A 14,595-nucleotide genomic window follows, 5' to 3' on the forward strand; every position below is an offset into this window, starting at 1 on the left:
TTTGAAGACTATAGGGCCAAAGGAAATATCCTCGGATAACAAAGAGAAAGAAGCTTTCTGAGAAACCTCTTTGTGTTCTGTGAAATCATCTCAAAGAGTTATAGCTTTCCCATCAAGAAGCCTTTCGCTAAGACAGTTCTTGTGGAATTGGCTAAGTGATGTTTGGAAGCCCAAAGAGGGCAATGGTGAAAAAGGAAATATCCTCAGATGAAATCTGGAAAGAAGGTTTCTGAGAAACTGCTTGGTGTTCTGTTAATTCATCACACAGAGTTACATCTGTATTTCGTGGATCTCTTTGCTAGCCTTATTTCTGTGGAATCTGAGAACAGATATTTCGGATCCCTTTGAAGACTATAGGGCCAAAGGAAATATCCTCCGATAACAAAGAGAAAGAAGTTTTCTGAGAAACTTCTTTGTGTTCCGTGCAATCATCTCACAGAGTTACAGCATTCCCCTCAAGAAGCCTTTCGCTAAGACAGTTCTTGAGGAATTGGCAAAGTGATATTTGGAAGCCCATAGAGGCCTATGGTGAAAAAGGAACTATCGTCAGATGAAATATGGAAAGAAGATTCTGTGAAACTGCTTAATGTTCTGTTAATTCATCTCAAAGAGTTACATCTGTTCTTCGTGGATCTCTTTGGTAGCCTTATTTCTGTGGAATCTGGGAACAGATATTTCGGGTCCATTTGAAGACTATAGTGCCAAAGGAAATATCCTCCGATAAAAAGGAGAAAGAAGCTTTCTGAGAAACTTCTTTGTGTTCTATGAAATCATCTCACAGAGTTACAGCTTTCCCCTCAAGAAGCCTTTCGCTAAGACAGTTCTTGTGGAATTGGCAATGTGATATTTGGAAGCCCACAGAGGGCTATGGTGAAAAAGGAACTATCGTCAGATGAAATCTGGAAAGAAGCTTTCTGAGAAACTGCTCTTTGATGTGTTACTTCCACTCACAGAGTTACATCTGTTCTTCGTGTATCTCTTTGCTAGCCTTATTTCTGTGGAATCTGAGAACAGATATTTCGGGTCCATTTGAAGATTATAGGGCCAAAGGAAATATCCTCCGATAACAAGGAGAAAGAAGCTTCCTGAGAAACTTGTTTGTGTTCTATGAAATCATCCCACAGAGTTACAGCTTTCCCCTCAAGAAGCCTTTCGCTAAGACAGTTCTTGTGGAATTGGCAAAGTGATATTTGGAAGCCCCTAGAGGGCTATGGTGAAAAAGGAAATATCCTCAGATGAAATCTGGAACGAAGTTTTCTGAGATACTGCTCTGTGATTTGTGACTTCCACTCACATAATTACATCTCTATTTCCTGGATCTCTTTGCTAGCCTTATTTCTGTGGTATCTGAGAATAGATATTTCGCATCACTTTGAAGACTACAGGGCCAAAGGAAATATCCTCCGATAAGAAAGAGAAAGAAGCTTTCTGAGAAACTTCTTTGTTTTCTGTGAAATCATCTCACAGAGTTACAACTTTCTCCAAAAGCAGCCGTTCGCTAAGACACTTCTTGTGGAATTGGCAAAGTGATATTTGGAAGCCCATAGGGGGCTATGGTGAAAAAGGAACTATCGTCAGATGAAATCTGGAAAGAAGCTTTCTGAGAAACTGCTTAGTGTTCTGTTAATTCATCTCACAGAGTTTCATCTGTTCTTCGTTGATCTCTTTGCTAGCCTTATTTCTGTGGAATCTGAGAACAGATATTTTGGGTCCATTTGAAGACTATAGTGCCAAAGGAAATATCCTCCGATAACAAAGAGAAAGAAGCTTTCTGAGAAACTTCTTTGTGTTCTATGAAATCATCTCACAGAGTTACAGCTTTCCCCTCAAGAAGCCTTTCGCTAAGACAGTTCTTGTGGAATTGGCAAAGTGATATTTGGAAGCCCTTAGAGGGCTATGGTGAAAAAGGAAATATCCTCAGATGAAATCTGGAAAGAAACTTTCTGATAAACTGCTCTGTGATGTGTGACTTCCACTCACAGAGTTACATCTGTATTTCGTGGATCACTTTGCTAGCCTCATTTCTGTGGAATCTGAGAACAGATATTTCGGATCCCTTTGGAGATTATAGGGCCAAAGGAAATATCCTCCGATAACAAAGAGAAAGAAGCTTTCTGAGAAACTTCTTTGTGTTTTGTGAAATCATCTCACAGAGTTACAGCTTTGCCCTCAAGAAGCCGTTCGCTAAGACAGGACTTGTGGAATTGGCAAAGCGATATTTGAAAGCACATAGAGAGCTATGGTGAAAAAGGAAATATCCCCAGATGAAATCTGGAAAGAAGCTTTCTGAGAAACTGCTCTGTGATATGTGACTTCCACTCACAGAGTTACATCTGTATTTCTTGGATCTCTTTGCTAGCCTTATTTCTGTGGAATCTGAGAACAGATATTTCGGATCCCTTTGAAGTCTATAGGGCCAAAGGAAATATCCTCCGATAACAAAGACACGGAAGCTTTCTGAGAAACTTCTTTGTGTTCTGTTAAAACATCTCACAGAGTTACAGCTTTCTCCTCAAGAAGTCTTTCGCTAAGACAGTTCTTGTGTAATTGGCAAATTGATATTTGGAAGCCCATAGAGGGCTATGGTGAAAAAGGAAATATCCTCAAAAGAAATCTGGAAAGAAGCTTCCTGAGAAACTGCTCTTTGATGTGTGACTTCCACTCAGAGGGTTACATCTGGATTTCGTGGATTTGTTTGCTAGCCTTATTTCTGTGGAATCTGAGAACAGATATTTCGGATCCCTTTGAAGTCTATAGGGCCAAAGGAAATATCCTCCGATAACAAAGAGAAAGAAGCTTTCTGAAAAACTTCTTTGTGTTCTGTGAAAGCATCTCACAGAGTTACAACTTTCACATCAAGTATCCTATCGCTAAGACAGTTCTTGTGGAATTGGCAAAGTGATATTTGGAAGCCCACAGAGGGCTATGGTGAAAAAGGAAATATCCTCAGATGAAATCTGGAAAGAAGCTTTCTGAAAAACGGCTCTTTGATGTGTTACTTCCACTCACAGAGTTACATCTTTATTTCGTGGATCACTTTGCTAGCCTTATTTCTGTGGAATCTGAGAACAGATGTTTCGGATCCCTTTGAAGACTATAGGGCGAAAGGAAATATCCTCCGATAACAAAAAGAAAGAAGCTTTCTGAGAAATTTCATTGTGTTATGTGAAATCATCTCACAGAGTTACAGCTTTCCCCTCAAGAAGCCGTTCGCTAAGACAGGTCTTGTGGAATTGGCAATGTGATATTTGAAAGCCCTTAGAGGGCTATGGTGAAAAAGGAAATATCCTCAGATGAAATCTGGAAAGAAGCTTTCTGAGAAACTGCTCTGTGATGTGTGACTTCCACTCACATAATTACAACTCTATTTCGTGGATCTCTTTGCTAGCCTTATTTCTGTGGAATCTGAGAACAGATATTTCGGAACCCTTTGAAGACTAAGGGGCCAAAGGAAATATCCTCCGATAAGAAAGGGAAAGAAGATTTTTGAGAAACTTCTTTGTTTTCTGTGAAATCATCTCACAGAGTTACAGCTTTCTCCAAAAACAGCCTTTCGCTAAGACAGTTTTTGTGGAAATGGCAAACTGATATTTGGAAGCCCTTAGAGGGCTATGGTGAAAAAGGAACTATCCTCAGATGAAATCTGGAAAGAAGCTTTCTGAGAAACTGCTTAGTGTTCTGTTAATTCATCTCACAGAGTTACATCTGTTCTTTGTGGATCTCTTTGCTAGCCTTATTTCTGTGGAATCTGAGAAAAGATATTTCGGGTCCTTTTGTAGACTCTAGGGCCAAAGGAAATATCCTCCGATAACAAAGAGAAAGAAGCTTTCTGAGAAACTTCTTTGTGTTCTATGAAATCATCTCACAGAGTTACAGCTTTCCCCTCAAGAAGCCTTTCGATAAGACAGTCCTTGTGGAATTGGCAAAGTGATATTAGAAGCCCATAGAGGGCTATGGTGAAAAAGGAAATATCCTCAGATGAAATCTGGAAAGAAGGGTTCTGAGAAACTGCTCTGTGATGTGTGACTTCCACTCACATACTTTCATCTCTATTTCGTGGATCTCTTTGCTAGCCTTATTTATGTGGAATCTGAGAACACATATTTCGGGTCCATTTGAAGACCACAGGGCCAAAGGAAATATCCCCCGATAACAAGGAGAAAGAAGCTTTCTGAGAAACTTCTTTGTGTTCTATGAAATCATCTCAGAGAGTTACAGCTTTCCCCTCAAGAAGCCTTTCGCTAAGACAGTTCTTGTGGAATTGGCAAAGTGATATTTGGAAGCCCTTAGAGGGCTATGGTGAAAATGGAAATATCCTCAGATGAAATCTGGAAAGAAGCTTTCTGAGAAACTGCTCTTTGATGTGTTACTTCCACTCACAGAGTTACATCTGTATTTCGTCGATCACTTTGCTAGACTTATTTCTGTGGAATCTGAGAACAGATATTTCGGATCCCTTTGGAGCCAATAGGGCCAAAGGAAATATCCTCCGATAACAAAGAGAAAGAAGCTTTCTGAGAAACTTCTTAATTTTCTGTGAAATCATCTCACAGAGTTACAGCTTTCCCCTCAAGGAGCCTTTCGATAATACAGTTCTTGTGGAATTGGAAAAGTGATATTTGGAAGCCCATAGAGGGCTATGGTGAAAAAGGAAATATCCTCAGATGAAATCTGGAAAGAAGCTTTCTGAGAAACTGCTCTGTGATATGTGACTTCCACTCACAGAATTACATCTGTATTTCGTGGATCTCTTTTCTAGCCTTATTTCTCTGGAATCTGAGAACAGATATTTCGGATCCCTTTGAAGACTCTAGGGTCAAAGGAATTATCCTCCGATAACAAAGAGAAAGAATTTTTCTGAGAAACTTCTTTTTGTACCTTGGAATCATCTCACAGAATTACAGCTTTCCCCTCAAGAAGCCTTTCGCTAAGACAGTTCTTGTGGAATTGGCAAAGTTGTACATGGAAGCCCATAGATGGCTATGGTGAAAGAGGAAATATCCTCAGATGAAATCTGGAAAGAAGTTTTCTTAAAAACTGCTTAGTGTTCTGTTAATTCATCTCACAGAGTTACATCTCTTCTTCGTGGATCTCTTCGCTAGCTTTATTTCTGAGGAATCTGAGAACAGGTATTTCGGGTCCATTTGAAGATTATAGGGCCAAAGGAAATATCCCCCGATAACAAGGAGAAAGAAGCTTTCTGAGAAACTTCTTTGTGTTCTATGAAATCATCTCACAGAGTTACAGCTATCCCCTCAAGAAGCCTTTCGCTACGACAGTTCTTGTGGAATTGGCAAAGTGATATTTGGAAGCCCTTAGAGGGCTATGGTGAAAAAGGAAACATCCTCAGATGAAATCTGGAAAGAAGCTTTCTGAGAAACTGCTTAGTGTTCTGTTAATTCTTTTCACAGAGTTACATCTGTATTTCGTGGATCACTGAGCTAGCCTTATTTCTGTGGAACTGAGAGCCGATATTTGGGATCCCTTTGAAGAATATAGGGCCAAAGGAATTATCCCCCGATAACAAAGAGAATGAAGTTTTCTGAGAAACTTCTTTTTGTTCTGTGGAATCATCTCACAGAGTTACAGCTTTCCCCTCAAGAAGCCTTTCGCTAAGACAGTTCTTGTGGAATTGGTAAAGTGGTATTTGGAAGCCCCTAGAGGGCTATGGTGAAAAAGGAAACATCCTCAGATGAAATCTGGAAAGAAGATTTCTGAGAAACTGCTCAGTGATGTGTGACTTCCACTCACAGAGTTACATCCGTATTTCGTGGATCTCTTTCCTAGCCTTATTTCTGTGGAATCTGAGAACAGATATTTCGGATCCCTTTGGAGACTATAGGGCCAAAGGAAATATCCTCCGATAACAAAGAGAAAGAAGCTTTCTGAGAAACTTCTTTGTGTTCTGTGAAATCCTCTCACGGAGTTACAGCTTTCCCCTAAGAAGCCGTTCGCTAAGACAGGTCTTGTGGAATTGGCAAAGTGATATTTGAAAGCCTATAGTGGGCTATGGTGAAAAAGGAAATACCCTCAGATGAAATCTGGAAAGAAGATTTCTGAGAAATTGCTCTGTGATGTGTGACTTCCACTCACATAATTACATCTCTCTTTCCTGGATCTCTTTCCTAGCCTTATTTCTGTGGTATCTGAGAACAGATATTTCGGATCCCTTTGAAGGCAACAGGGCCAAAGGAAATATCCTCCGAAAACAAAGAGAAAGAAGCTTTCGGAGAAACTTCTTTGTGTTCTGTGAAATCATCTCACAGAGTTACAGCTTTCGCCAAAAGCAGCCTTTCGCTAAGACAGTTCTTGTGGAATTGCAAAGTGATATTTGGAAGCCCTTAGAGGTCTAGGGTGAAAAAGGCATATCCTCAGATGAAATCTGGAAAGAAGCTTTCTGATAAACTGCTTAGTGTTCTGTTACTTCCACTCACAGAGTTATATCTGTTCTTCGTGGATCTCCTTGCTAGCCTTATTTCTGTTGAATCTGAGAACAGATATTTCGGGTCCATTTGAAGACTATGGGGCCAAAGGAAATATCCTCCGATAACAAAGAGAAAGAAGCTTTCTGAGAAACTTCTTTGTGTTCTATGAAATCATCTCACAGAGTTACAGCTTTCCCCTCAAGAAGCCTTTCGCTAAGACAGTTCTTGTGGAATTGGCAAAGTGATATTTGGAAGCCCATAGAGGGCTATGGTGAAAAAGGAAATATCCTCAAATGAAATCTGGAAAGAAGCTTCCTGAGAAACTGCTCTTTGATGTGTGACTTCCACTCACAGGGTTACATCTGGATTTCGTGGATCTGTTTGCTAGCCTTATTTCTGTGGAATCTGAGAACAGATATTTCGGATCCCTTTGAAGACTATAGGGCCAAAGGAAATATCCTCCGATAACAAAGAGAAAGAAGCTTTCTGAAAAACTTCTTTGTGTTCTGTGAAAGCATCTCACAGAGTTACAACTTTCACATCAAGAATCCTATCGCTAAGACAGTTTTTGTGGAATTGGCAAAGTGATATTTGGAAGCCCACAGAGGGCTATGGTGAAAAAGGAAATATCCTCAGATGAAATCTGGAAAGAAGCTTTCTGAAAAACGGCTCTTTGATGTGTTACTTCCACTCACAGAGTTACATCTTTATTTCGTGGATCACTTTGCTAGCCTTATTTCTGTGGAATCTGAGAACAGATATTTCGGATCCCTTTGGAGACAATTGGGCCAAAGGAAATATCCTCCGATAACAAAGAGAAAGAAGCTTTCTGAGAAATTTCATTGTGTTATGTGAAATCATCTAACAGAGTTACAGCTTTCCCCTCAAGAAGCCGTTCGCTAAGACAGGTCTTGTGGAATTGGCAAAGTGATATTTGAAAGCCCTTAGAGGGCTATGGTGAAAAAGGAAATATCCTCAGATGAAATCTGGAAAGAAGCTTTCTGAGAAACTGCTCTGTGATGTGTGACTTCCACTCACATAATTACATCTCTATTTCGTGGATCTCTTTGCTAGCCTTATTTCTGTGGAATCTGAGAACAGATATTTCGGAACCCTTTGAAGACTAAGGGGCCAAAGGAAATATCCTCCGATAAGAAAGGGAAAGAAGATTTTTGAGAAACTTCCTTGTTTTCTGTGAAATCATCTCACAGAGTTACAGCTTTCTCCAAAAACAGCCTTTCGCTAAGACAGTTCTTGTGGAAATGGCAAACTGATATTTGGAAGCCCATAGAGGGCTATGGTGAAAAAGGAACAATCCTCAGATGAAATCTGGAAAGAAGCTTTCTGAGAAACTGCTTAGTGTTCTGTTAATTCATCTCACAGAGTTACATCTGTTCTTTGTGGATCTCTTTGCTAGCCTTATTTCTGTGGAATCTGAGAAAAGATATTTCGGGTCCTTTTGTAGACTCTAGGGCCAAAGGAAATATCCTCCAATAACAAAGAGAAAGAAGCTTTCTGAGAAACTTCTTTGTGTTCTATGAAATCATCTCACAGAGTTACAGCTTTCCCCTCAAGAAGCCTTTCGATAAGACAGTCCTTGTGGAATTGGCAAAGTGATATTAGAAGCCCATAGAGGGCTATGGTGAAAAAGGAAATATCCTCAGATGAAATCTGGAAAGAAGGGTTCTGAGAAACTGCTCTGTGATGTGTGACTTCCACTCACATACTTTCATCTCTATTTCGTGGATCTCTTTGCTAGCCTTATTTATGTGGAATCTGAGAACACATATTTCGGGTCCATTTGAAGACCACAGGGCCAAAGGAAATATCCCCCGATAACAAGGAGAAAGAAGCTTTCTGAGAAACTTCTTTGTGTTCTATGAAATCATCTCAGAGAGTTACAGCTTTCCCCTCAAGAAGCCTTTCGCTAAGACAGTTCTTGTGGAATTGGCAAAGTGATATTTGGAAGCCCTTAGAGGGCTATGGTGAAAATGGAAATATCCTCAGATGAAATCTGGAAAGAAGCTTTCTGAGAAACTGCTCTTTGATGTGTTACTTCCACTCACAGAGTTACATCTGTATTTCGTCGATCACTTTGCTAGACTTATTTCTGTGGAATCTGAGAACAGATATTTCGGATCCCTTTGGAGCCAATAGGGCCAAAGGAAATATCCTCCGATAACAAAGAGAAAGAAGCTTTCTGAGAAACTTCTTAATTTTCTGTGAAATCATCTCACAGAGTTACAGCTTTCCCCTCAAGGAGCCTTTCGATAATACAGTTCTTGTGGAATTGGCAAAGTGATATTTGGAAGCCCATAGAGGGCTATGGTGAAAAAGGAAATATCCTCAGATGAAATCTGGAAAGAAGCTTTCTGAGAAACTGCTCTGTGATATGTGACTTCCACTCACAGAATTACATCTGTATTTCGTGGATCTCTTTTCTAGCCTTATTTCTCTGGAATCTGAGAACAGATATTTCGGATCCCTTTGAAGACTCTAGGGTCAAAGGAATTATCCTCCGATAACAAAGAGAAAGAATTTTTCTGAGAAACTTCTTTTTGTACCTTGGAATCATCTCACAGAATTACAGCTTTCCCCTCAAGAAGCCTTTCGCTAAGACAGTTCTTGTGGAATTGGCAAAGTTGTACATGGAAGCCCATAGATGGCTATGGTGAAAGAGGAAATATCCTCAGATGAAATCTGGAAAGAAGTTTTCTTAAAAACTGCTTAGTGTTCTGTTAATTCATCTCACAGAGTTACATCTCTTCTTCGTGGATCTCTTCGCTAGCGTTATTTCTGAGGAATCTGAGAACAGGTATTTCGGGTCCATTTGAAGATTATAGGGCCAAAGGAAATATCCCCCGATAACAAGGAGAAAGAAGCTTTCTGAGAAACTTCTTTGTGTTCTATGAAATCATCTCACAGAGTTACAGCTATCCCCTCAAGAAGCCTTTCGCTACGACAGTTCTTGTGGAATTGGCAAAGTGATATTTGGAAGCCCTTAGAGGGCTATGGTGAAAAAGGAAACATCCTCAGATGAAATCTGGAAAGAAGCTTTCTGAGAAACTGCTTAGTGTTCTGTTAATTCTTTTCACAGAGTTACATCTGTATTTCGTGGATCACTGAGCTAGCCTTATTTCTGTGGAACTGAGAGCCGATATTTGGGATCCCTTTGAAGAATATAGGGCCAAAGGAATTATCCCCCGATAACAAAGAGAATGAAGTTTTCTGAGAAACTTCTTTTTGTTCTGTGGAATCATCTCACAGAGTTACAGCTTTCCCCTCAAGAAGCCTTTCGCTAAGACAGTTCTTGTGGAATTGGTAAAGTGGTATTTGGAAGCCCCTAGAGGGCTATGGTGAAAAAGGAAACATCCTCAGATGAAATCTGGAAAGAAGATTTCTGAGAAACTGCTCAGTGATGTGTGACTTCCACTCACAGAGTTACATCCGTATTTCGTGGATCTCTTTCCTAGCCTTATTTCTGTGGAATCTGAGAACAGATATTTCGGATCCCTTTGGAGACTATAGGGCCAAAGGAAATATCCTCCGATAACAAAGAGAAAGAAGCTTTCTGAGAAACTTCTTTGTGTTCTGTGAAATCCTCTCACGGAGTTACAGCTTTCCCCTAAGAAGCCGTTCGCTAAGACAGGTCTTGTGGAATTGGCAAAGTGATATTTGAAAGCCTATAGTGGGCTATGGTGAAAAAGGAAATACCCTCAGACGAAATCTGGAAAGAAGATTTCTGAGAAATTGCTCTGTGATGTGTGACTTCCACTCACATAATTACATCTCTCTTTCCTGGATCTCTTTCCTAGCCTTATTTCTGTGGTATCTGAGAACAGATATTTCGGATCCCTTTGAAGGCAACAGGGCCAAAGGAAATATCCTCCGAAAACAAAGAGAAAGAAGCTTTCGGAGAAACTTCTTTGTGTTCTGTGAAATCATCTCACAGAGTTACAGCTTTCGCCAAAAGCAGCCTTTCGCTAAGACAGTTCTTGTGGAATTGCAAAGTGATATTTGGAAGCCCTTAGAGGTCTAGGGTGAAAAAGGCCTATCCTCAGATGAAATCTGGAAAGAAGCTTTCTGATAAACTGCTTAGTGTTCTGTTACTTCCACTCACAGAGTTATATCTGTTCTTCGTGGATCTCCTTGCTAGCCTTATTTCTGTTGAATCTGAGAACAGATATTTCGGGTCCATTTGAAGACTATGGGGCCAAAGGAAATATCCTCCGATAACAAAGAGAAAGAAGCTTTCTGAGAAACTTCTTTGTGTTCTATGAAATCATCTCACAGAGTTACAGCTTTCCCCTCAAGAAGCCTTTCGCTAAGACAGTTCTTGTGGAATTGGCAAAGTGATATTTGGAAGCCCATAGAGGGCTATGGTGAAAAAGGAAATATCCTCAAATGAAATCTGGAAAGAAGCTTCCTGAGAAACTGCTCTTTGATGTGTGACTTCCACTCACAGGGTTACATCTGGATTTCGTGGATCTGTTTGCTAGCCTTATTTCTGTGGAATCTGAGAACAGATATTTCGGATCCCTTTGAAGACTATAGGGCCAAAGGAAATATCCTCCGATAACAAAGAGAAAGAAGCTTTCTGAAAAACTTCTTTGTGTTCTGTGAAAGCATCTCACAGAGTTACAACTTTCACATCAAGAATCCTATCGCTAAGACAGTTTTTGTGGAATTGGCAAAGTGATATTTGGAAGCCCACAGAGGGCTATGGTGAAAAAGGAAATATCCTCAGATGAAACCTGGAAAGAAGCTTTCTGAAAAACGGCTCTTTGATGTGTTACTTCCACTCACAGAGTTACATCTTTATTTCGTGGATCACTTTGCTAGCCTTATTTCTGTGGAATCTGAGAACAGATATTTCGGATCCCTTTGGAGACAATTGGGCCAAAGGAAATATCCTCCGATAACAAAGAGAAAGAAGCTTTCTGAGAAATTTCATTGTGTTATGTGAAATCATCTAACAGAGTTACAGCTTTCCCCTCAAGAAGCCGTTCGCTAAGACAGGTCTTGTGGAATTGGCAAAGTGATATTTGAAAGCCCTTAGAGGGCTATGGTGAAAAAGGAAATATCCTCAGATGAAATCTGGAAAGAAGCTTTCTGAGAAACTGCTCTGTGATGTGTGACTTCCACTCACATAATTACATCTCTATTTCGTGGATCTCTTTGCTAGCCTTATTTCTGTGGAATCTGAGAACAGATATTTCGGAACCCTTTGAAGACTAAGGGGCCAAAGGAAATATCCTCCGATAAGAAAGGGAAAGAAGATTTTTGAGAAACTTCTTTGTTTTCTGTGAAATCATCTCACAGAGTTACAGCTTTCTCCAAAAACAGCCTTTCGCTAAGACAGTTCTTGTGGAAATGGCAAACTGATATTTGGAAGCCCATAGAGGGCTATGGTGGAAAAGGAACAATCCTAAGATGAAATCTGGAAAGAAGCTTTCTGAGAAACTGCTTAGTGTTCTGTTAATTCATCTCACAGAGTTACATCTGTTCTTTGTGGATCTCTTTGCTAGCCTTATTTCTGTGGAATCTGAGAAAAGATATTTCGGGTCCATTTGTAGACTCTAGGGCCAAAGGAAATATCCTCCGATAACAAAGAGAAAGAAGCTTTCTGAGAAACTTCTTTGTGTTCTATGAAATCATCTCACAGAGTTACAGCTTTCCCCTCAAGAAGCCTTTCGATAAGACAGTCCTTGTGGAATTGGCAAAGGGATATTAGAAGCCCTAAAGGGCTATGGTGAAAAAGGAAATATCCTCAGATGAAATCTGGAAAGAAGCTTTCTGAGAAACTGCTCTGTGATGTGTGACTTCCACTCACATAATTTCATCTCTATTTCGTGGATCTCTTTGCTAGCCTTATTTCTGTGGAATCTGAGAACAGATATTTAGGATGCCTTTGAAGACTAAATGCCATAGGAAATATCCTCCGATAACAAAGAGAAAGAAGCTTTCTGAGAAACTTTTTTTGTTCTGTGAAATCATCTCACAGACTTACAGCTCTCCTCTCAAGAAGCCTTTCGCGAAGACAGTTCTTGTGGAATTGGCAAAGTGATATTTGGAAGCCCATAGAGGACTATGGTGAAAAAGGAAATATCCTCAGATGAAATCTGGAAAGAAGCTTTCTGAGAAACTGCTTAGCGTTCTGTTATTTCATCTCACAGAGTTACATCTGTATTTCTTGGATCTATTTGGTTGCCTTATTTCCGTGGAATCTCAGAACAGATATTTCGGATCCCTTTGAAGACTATAGGGCCAAAGGAAATATCCTCCGATATCAAAGAGAAAGAAGCTTTCTGAGAAACTCCTTAGTATTTTTGAAATCATCTCACAGAGTTACCGCTTTCCCCTCAAGAAGCCTTTCGCTAAAACAGTTCTTGTGGAATTGGCAAAGTGATATTTGGAAGCCCATAAAGGGCTATGGTGAAAAAGGAAATATCCTCAGATGAAATCTGGAAAGAAGCTTTCTGAGAAACTGCTTAGTGTTCTGTTAATTCATCTCAAAGAGTTACGTCTGTATTTGGTGGAACTCTTTGCTGGCCTTATTTCTGGGGAATCTGAGAACAGATATTCCGGATCCCTTTGAAGACTATAGGGCCAAAGGAAATATCCTCGGATAACAAAGAGAAAGAAGCTTTCTGAGAAACCTCTTTGTGTTCTGTGAAATCATCTCACAGAGTTACAGCTTTCCCCTCAAGAAGACTTTCGCTAAGAAAGTTCTTGAGGAATTGGCAAAGTGATATTTGGAAGCCCAGAGAGGGCTGTGGTGAAAAAGGAAATATCCTCAGATGAAATCTGGAAAGAAGCTCTCTGAAAAACTGCTTAGTGTTCTGTTAATTCATTTCACAGAGTTACATCCGTATTTCGTGGATCTCTTTGCTAGCCTTATTTCTGTGGAATCTGAGAACAGATATTTCGTATCCCTTTGAAGACTATAGGGCCAAAGGAAATATCCTCCGATAACAAAGAGAAAGAAGCTTTCTGAGAAACCTCTTTGTGTTCTGTGAAATCATCTCACAGAGTTACAGCTTTCCTCTCAAGAAGACTTTCACTAAGACAGTTCTTGTGGAATTGGCAAAGTGATATTTGGAAGCCCATAGAGGGCTATGATGAAAAAGGAAATATCCTCAGATGAAATCTGGAAAGAAGGTTTCTGAGAAAATGCTTAGTGTTCTGTTAATTCACCTCACCGAGTTACATCTGTGTTTCGTGGATCTCTTTGCTAGCCTTATTCCTGGGGAATCTGAGAACAGATATTTCGGATCCCTTTGAAGACTATAGGGCCAAGGGAAATATGCTCCGATAACAAAGAGAAAGAAGCTTTCTGAGAAACTTCTTTGTGTTCCGTGCAATCATCTCACAGAGTTACAGCTTTCCCCTCAAGAAGCCTTTCGCTAAGACAGTTCTTGAGGAATTGGCAAAGTGATATTTGGAAGCCCATAGAGGGCTATGGTGAAAAAGTAAATATCCTCAGATGAAATCTGGAAAGAAGATTTCTGAGAAACTGCTTAGTGTTCTGTTAATTCATCTCACAGAGTTATATCTGTATTTCGTGGATCTCTTTGCTAGCCTTATTTTTGGGAATCTGAGAACAGATATTCCGGATCCCTTTGAAGACTCTAGGTCCAAAGGAAATATCCTCCGATAACAAAGAGAAAGAAGCTTCCTGAGAAACTTCTTTGTGTTCCGTGAAATCATCTCACAGAGTTACATCTTTCCCCTCAAGAAGCCTTTCGCTAAGACAGTTCTTGTGGAATTGGCAAAGTGATATTTGGAAGCCCAGAGAGGGCTATGGTGAAAAAGGAAATATCCTCAGATGAAATCTGGAAAGAAGCTTTCTGAGAAACTGCCTAGTGTTCTGTTAATTCATCTCACAGAGTTATAGCTTTCCCATTAAGAAGCCTTTCGCTAAGACAGTTCTTGTGGAATTGGCAAAGTGATATTTGGAAGCCCATAGAGGGCTATGGTGAAAAAGGAAATATCCTCAGATGAATTCTGGAAAGAAGCTTTCTGAGAAACTGCTTGGTGTTCTGTTAATTCATCTCACAGGGTTACATATGTAGTTCGTGGATCTCTTTGCTAGCCTTATTTCTGTGGAATCTGAGAACAGATATTTCGGATCCCTTTGAAGACTATAGGGCCAAAGGAAATATCCTCC

Source organism: Macaca nemestrina, chromosome 14 (assembly GCF_043159975.1).
Source record: "Macaca nemestrina isolate mMacNem1 chromosome 14, mMacNem.hap1, whole genome shotgun sequence".
Taxonomy (NCBI): domain Eukaryota; kingdom Metazoa; phylum Chordata; class Mammalia; order Primates; family Cercopithecidae; genus Macaca; species Macaca nemestrina.